Raw genomic sequence first — 7,019 nt, 5'->3', positions numbered from 1 at the left:
GGTATAAGTTTTAAATCTTTTGGTTTTATGACTTTTTTGTGTTCAATTTAAATCGTTATTTTTTTTTTCCGAACTTCTCTTTTTTACATTTTCTCTAAGCGTACCTTTACCATTTTCTGAACTTATTATCATTATTTAAATATCCTATTTTTTTCTGTTGCAATTGTCTCCTACTTCTTCACGTGGACCCCACCTTAATTTTTTTTCCTATCAATTGTCTCCTACCTCTTCACGTGGATCCGACTTTTTTTTTTTTTAATTTTTTTGCAATTGTCTCCTAATTCTCTACGCGGACCTCACCTTAATTTTTTTTAATCTCTACTATTATAGAAGAGTGGATACCACCTTAAATTTTTTTTTTTTAATTCCTACTATTATAGAAGATTGGGTCCCACCTTTTTATTTTTTTTAAATAATTTTTCTACTATTATAGAAGAATGGGCCCCACCTTATATTTCTTTTCTTTTTCATTCCTACTATTATAGAAGATTGGATTCCATCCTTTTTTTTTAAAATAATTTTTCTATTATTAAAGAAGGTTGGGGCCCACCTTATTTTTTTAAATTTTTTGGTGACTGACGACGAAAAAGTGAGCCAACTGGCTCTTCTATATATATATATATATATATATATATATATATATATATATATATATATATATATATATATTCAATTTGTTACTTTTTCTTCTAAACACTGGAAAATGTTTTTCCTCTTTTGAAGTTTTGTTTTTATTTATTTTGTATTTTTTTTTTTGGGTGGGGGCGGGGGATATTGCAGGAAAAGTAGTGCTAATAATATTTTGGATGGCTAAGTGTAATTGCCGAAAGGTGCCAACAATTTGACCAACTTCAGCCAATTAATATCTTATTTAAAAAAATAAAAAATTTAAAAAAAGAAATGCTTTAGTTGTAAACCGTATAGAATTATCCCTATTTACATTACAATTTTGCTCTTCGCCATGAGTATTTCACCAATAATTTTGTTTGCAAGTTAAACAGTATAATAACCAAATAGTCAACAACTATAAGGATAGATTCCAATTTTAAAGCATTATTTATCTAGGAAAAAAGAGGGGAAAGGAGTTAATTAGCTCTAACAAGCTAAAATCATTTTGGTATAAATAATTTGTATAATACTTAAGAGTTGTTGTTCTATTTTGCGTTAATTTCCAATCTATAACACAAATAATATCCCATTATTTAATAGAAAAAGATATTGTTGTAGTAATTAGTTGTAGCCAAATTTTTTCACATACGTACCTTCCGATCTAAATTAATTTAGAATTAGATTATCACAATAGTTTCATAGTAAATACTTATTAGATTATCACAATAGTTTCATAGTAAATACTTACGGTCAGTCTTTTATTATTCCTCCAATAAGGGAAATTTTGAAGATTGAAGCAACATTACAAGCTATTTAATTTTGAAAAATGTACCTAGGAAAAGAGACGAATCATGGTATATTAAAAGGGCGAAAAACATATATGTACATAGTAAGAGGGTATATTTGCAGAACATGACGATATTTTTCAGTTTACAAAATATATCAATAGATTTGTTACAAAATCTATACGAATCATGTAAATTAAAATGAACCAAATAAAAGACATTAAATAAGGTAAGGAAACTGTTTTCCTTATTTTATCCACTTTTCTCTCTCCATTCAAAATTAATAGATAGTGCTCCCTGATTTTCTCTAACTTTTGCTTCCTTATTTCATCCACTTTTCTCTCCTCATTCAAAATTAAGAGATATTGTTCCCTAATTTTCTCTAACTTTTACTCAAAAAGTCCATTCTAATTTGTGATTTTTATGTACAGAGTTCATACACCAGAAAACATGTATGTATAATTTTTGTATGCCATATGTATAACTGTATAAATTCGTTATAATTTTTATATATGAAATATGTATAAAATTGTATGTGTATTTTGATTATGATAAAGGACATATAAATGGTATAAAATCTAATCAAAGTATGTATGAATTTTGAGAAAATATATATGATAAATTTATAATTGATACAAACCAGATTCCATACAAAGTTCATACACCAGAAAATAAATATGTATAAATTTTTATATGCAATATGTATAATTGTATAAATTCGTTATAATTTTTGTGTATGAAATATGTATAAAAGTTGTATGTATATTTTGATTATGATAAAGTACATATAAATTGTAGAATATCTTATCAAAGTATGTATAGATTATGAGAAAGTATATATGTAATACGTTTTCTGATTGATACAAACCAGATTCCATACACATCAATTTTCAACGTTTTTAAGACTAATTCATATCGAATTTATTCGCATTTCATACACACTGTGCCGCATATACCTAAAAAATGATATATAGCAGATTCCATACATATTTCATACATATATTAGTTTTTAATATTCTTGAAAACTACAGTTTATATAAATTATACAAATTTCAAACACACAATGATCACACATATCTCAAAACGATACAAATCAATATTTATATGTAATTAATACAGGTCAGTAATAAAAAATACTTTGTAATGTTGGTTTGAAAATTTATACTAGGAGATAAGATAAATTTTAGCTCTGAAAATGGTGTCTATCTTAGAGGGAGAGAGAGAGAGAGAGAAATCTTTTTAAAAAGAAGAAGAAGAAGTTGATTGGTAACTATCCTAAAATTAAGCCCACATTTAAAATCAAATTCTCTTCCTTAAAAAAAGCCCAAAATCGTGGGTATTCTATTAAGCCAAAATGCGTATGCTTTGTAATTTTGTTGGTATGTTTTGTAAATAAGGAAAAATATATTCTTATGTTTTATAATATAGAGTCTTAAGTAGTATTATTAGGTCATTTTCCCATATTAAAAAGACTATCTTACCCCATGTTTGCCGAATTCGTTCTGTTTCTCAAAGTAGAAAGACCCGCCCTAGAAAACTAAATATTTTTCTTTTTCATAAGGGCATAAGGCATTGTTATCCCCCAAAACTTTGGCCAAAGTTGCTACGACACACCTCACTTTTTCAGGGGTCATATTACCCCCTGGACTTTTTTAAAATGGAATAATTATCACCCTAAGCGCTGACGTGGCTAGGAGAGTGAGAAGCATAAAAAATCTGACACGTGTCATTTTAATTGGGTACTTCACATTTAATTATAGCTAATAGCTTAAAGTTTTGTAGCGGTCCGTTTGGTCGTTATTGCGTTTTTACCGTTTTTGCCCCTGTTGAATCGTTCCCAAGCCTTGTTAGTACTATTTTGACCCGTGGGGACCAGTGGTACAGTTCCCTAGGCATCGTTTTGGGTTTTGGAATGACTATTAGAAAATTTGGCCTTAAAGTGAAAACCGTTTGACTCGAAGTTGACTTTTGGGTAAACGTGCCCGTAATTGAATTCCGACAGTTCCATTAGGTCTGGAGTGCGAGTTATGACTTAGTGGCATCATTGGTTTGGTTCTCGAAGGGTTCGGGTGTGATTTGGGTCATTGATTGAGGAACTAGTTAAGTTAGAATTAGAGTTGACCACGACCAACATCAGGTCAAGATGCTCCCGTGTCGATGTTTTGAAAGTTCCAATAAGTTTATATGATGATTTTGGACATGTCCACAAAGTTTGGTTAGATTCCAATGAGTTTTGGACAAGTTTGGGTTGTATGGTGATTGTTTTCGGTTTTGATGTCGATTTGAGCATAAAGGGTACCATATTAAGCAAACGGCCATTGATTCGTGTTTCGACCATTATATCCGTATTGTAATTTCGGAACCATAGCAACTGAAATCATCGAGTTTCGACATCGTATGAGGGAATTATGGTCATTTTACTAAGAATTGGGTTGACAGATTTTTCAGATTAATTACGAAACTGCTACTGAATTCGAATTTAAATGTCTGCATTCTTCCAAATATTGAAACCACCATATCTCATTCATTGTAAGGTCAAATGGAGTCATTCAAAAGCCTAACTTGAGTGAAATTTCACAAGGAATCCATTGGAGGCATCAAAAACGAGTTTTGGGATCGTTTGGCACCAGAAACGAGGCAAAACAGCTGGGCGTTTTTGCTATTAATGTTGTTTGGGGTTTCTGTCATCTTAAATGCTTGAGTTTAGGAGAATTCAAGGATGTTCTTCAAGTTTCTTTCATGGGGTAGGTTCTAAACCATAATCTAAGTATTTAAAATTGATTCATTCCCTTGGTTTAAGCTTTAATCCATGATTTCTAAAGTAGAAAATTGGGGTTTTTCATGAAAGAGGGTTTAATGGGTCTTTCTTGAGAAGTTCATAAAATTGGTTAGACTTCCTAAGTTGCTTTAAATGATGAAATTGATTGGGTTTATGCTAGAATATGATGTATCTAAAGTTGTTAATCATATACCTCTCATTATTAGTGATGAATTCTTGAATTTAAGAGTTAGGGTTTATACCCAAAATTGGGGGTTTTACTTGGATTTCGAAATTTGATGAATCCTTGAGTTAACTTAGCAATTATTTTATGATTTTTGATCACCTAGTGTTTAATTGGATAATTTATCCCCGAATTTTTCGTTTTGCCCTTGTGGGCCCCGTTTTCCCAAATTCTAGAGTTGGTTTTTGACCCAATTAGAATGATAGCAATATAGGTATTGATCTTCATGATTTCTAATCTAGATTTCGAATATAAATAGACTTTAATTATTTGGAGACTCAAAGGAAGGGCAAGCGTGTGGCTGACGGTTCGTGACTACTTATTTCGGCATTCCAGGTAGGTTAAGGCTTACTTTGGGTTAGACTTCGATTAGCGACTCATATATAGTAATTGGAAAGTGTTAGAGACATCATGTGAATCTTTAGGTATGAAGTTTGGGTTGGAACTTAGGTTTTGGTATCTGCTTGTTACCTGTTGATCAGACTCGTGGCCTGTAAACTCATAGGATCTTATGTGCTATGTTTGTACGACTTGGTGGATTATTTGCAACTTGGGAGTCAATCAGACGGATGCAATTACTTGATATTGATATTGGTACCTAGTGTACGCCTCGTTATTTGTATAACCATTTTGGATAGTTGGCTCTTAATGTTATGAAAATTGGGAATTCATTATGATTACTGTGTGGATCACTTGTTGATGATATGGGTGCGTTGTGTATGGCACAACTTGAACTTTATATTATTCATTGTTGTACTTGCATCGTTTCATATTCATTTCATATTTGATGCGCTATGTGTGGCACAACTTGAACTTGATATTATTCATTGTTGTACTTACATCATTCCATATTCATTTCATATTTGATGCACTGTGTGTGGCACAACTTGAAATTGATATTATTCATTGTTTGTACTTGCATCGCTCCATATTTATTTCATATCATTTATTATGCTGTGTGACTGGCACTATTGATGCAAATGAGAAGGAACATTGATGATTATGGAACATGGTAAGTCACCTCTGAGCTGTGTGCGGAGGGGTTGATATAGAACATCGATATTACGATACTTGTAGATGATTGGGTCCTCTGAGCTGTGTGCGGAGTGACGATGCATGGACTTCGCGGGTCCCTCATGGGTTGTGCTGCCGAGGCGTGGAGGAATTCCGTCATTGGAGTACAAGAGTATCACTGCATTGCATTTGCATTTCATACATTACATTTGCATTTCATACATTACATTTGAATGTTGATGGATTGTCTTACTTCATTGATGTTTGTTGCTATCACCTTATTGACTATGAATGTGGTGACTTGATGCTGTATTGTTCAAATGTTGGAACCGGATTCTTGAGAGTTCTTTCCTATTTGGCTAAATTGAGATACGTAGTTGAACTACTTGCTACTGGATTGTGTTGGACTGAATCACTTGTTAGGTGAGTATGATCCTTCTACCCTTCCCTTTTACTGTGCATATGTGATATAATTGTTGTCGGGCGGTGATATCTACTCAGTACCGTTGCGGCGTACTGACCCTACCTTCCTATAGTCTTTATTTGAGTGCAGATTACGCATTGGGTGAGACATTGATCCCTCGTTAGCGGTCCCGAGGCAGACTCGATAGCTTTCCAGGGTGAGCATATGGGACTCAGCTACTCGGATTGGCTATTCTTCAGCTTTGTCTTATCTTCTTCCAAGAGACATTTTATTTTTGTTTTAGACTAATTTTATCAGAATTTTGGAAATGTATTTATGATTAGTGCTCTTGTACGATTCAGACCATGAGATTCGGGGTGTAGTTCTTCCGCACTTATTATAAAATAATATGAAATTCCAGACTTAATATTATTTCTGTTATTATGTTAATTCTGTAAATTGATTTAATGGTTGAGATAATCAATTAAGTTGAGATGGGTTCGTCTACTATGGTGGGATTTGGTATGTGCCGAAGCGTTCCATGAAAATGGGGCGTGATAAGTTAGTATCAAAGCCTTAGGTTACCCGGTCTATAAGCTCAAGAGCAAGTCTAGTAGAGTCTTGCGGATCTGTACGAAGAGCTCTGTAGATATCTGCGAGAGGTTATGGGGCTTTAGGAAACTTCCCCTCTTTCATTCTTTCGTGCCACTTCATACCAATTGGTATTTGAATGTCATTGTCTTATTCTTCCCTGAATGGTGGGAAACTCATTCTTAGATTCTTATGCGATCGGTTTCGTATGTCGTGTTACGGTGTGCTATGAGATGTGTCGTCTTGATTCAGATGTTTGACCAAGTTCAGTTTCTAGTTATTTATTGGGATTTCAGTCGAGTGGAATTGTGGTTATGCTTGGGCCATTGTGTGGTCTCTTGAGAAATGGGGAAGTTGGTACAAAGAGTCGAAGGTCTTCATGTTTTCCGCATTGGTTGCTCGGAAGTGGCAAGTGCATTTGCAGCTTATCTAGAGAGATTTGTTCGAGGATACGATGGGTTTTGGGGAAAGGTTTCAACTTCGACAAGGCTTGTGATGGCGTGCGTGGCACGGGTGCACCTCTGGCAGGTTAATGGTTCATCAGTGGTTAAGTGTTGGAGATCAACATGCGGAGAAGAGTGTGAGCTCGATAAAGATTATTAGATTCGGCAAAGT

General features: G+C 33.5%; 1 long non-coding RNA gene across 1 annotated transcript; it reads left to right on the top strand.

The window, feature by feature from the left end:
* The first annotated feature begins 3,932 nt into the window (after positions 1–3,932).
* Positions 3,933–6,183, top strand: LOC132054926 (uncharacterized). Its single transcript, XR_009414413.1, has 3 exons — positions 3,933–4,138; positions 4,656–4,732; positions 5,964–6,183. It is a non-coding gene; the product is annotated as an uncharacterized LOC132054926 (long non-coding RNA).
* The last annotated feature ends 836 nt before the right edge of the window (positions 6,184–7,019 follow it).

The sequence above is a fragment of the Lycium ferocissimum genome, chromosome 4 (assembly GCF_029784015.1).
Source record: "Lycium ferocissimum isolate CSIRO_LF1 chromosome 4, AGI_CSIRO_Lferr_CH_V1, whole genome shotgun sequence".
Taxonomy (NCBI): domain Eukaryota; kingdom Viridiplantae; phylum Streptophyta; class Magnoliopsida; order Solanales; family Solanaceae; genus Lycium; species Lycium ferocissimum.
This window is presented reverse-complemented; position numbering and strand designations above follow the sequence as displayed.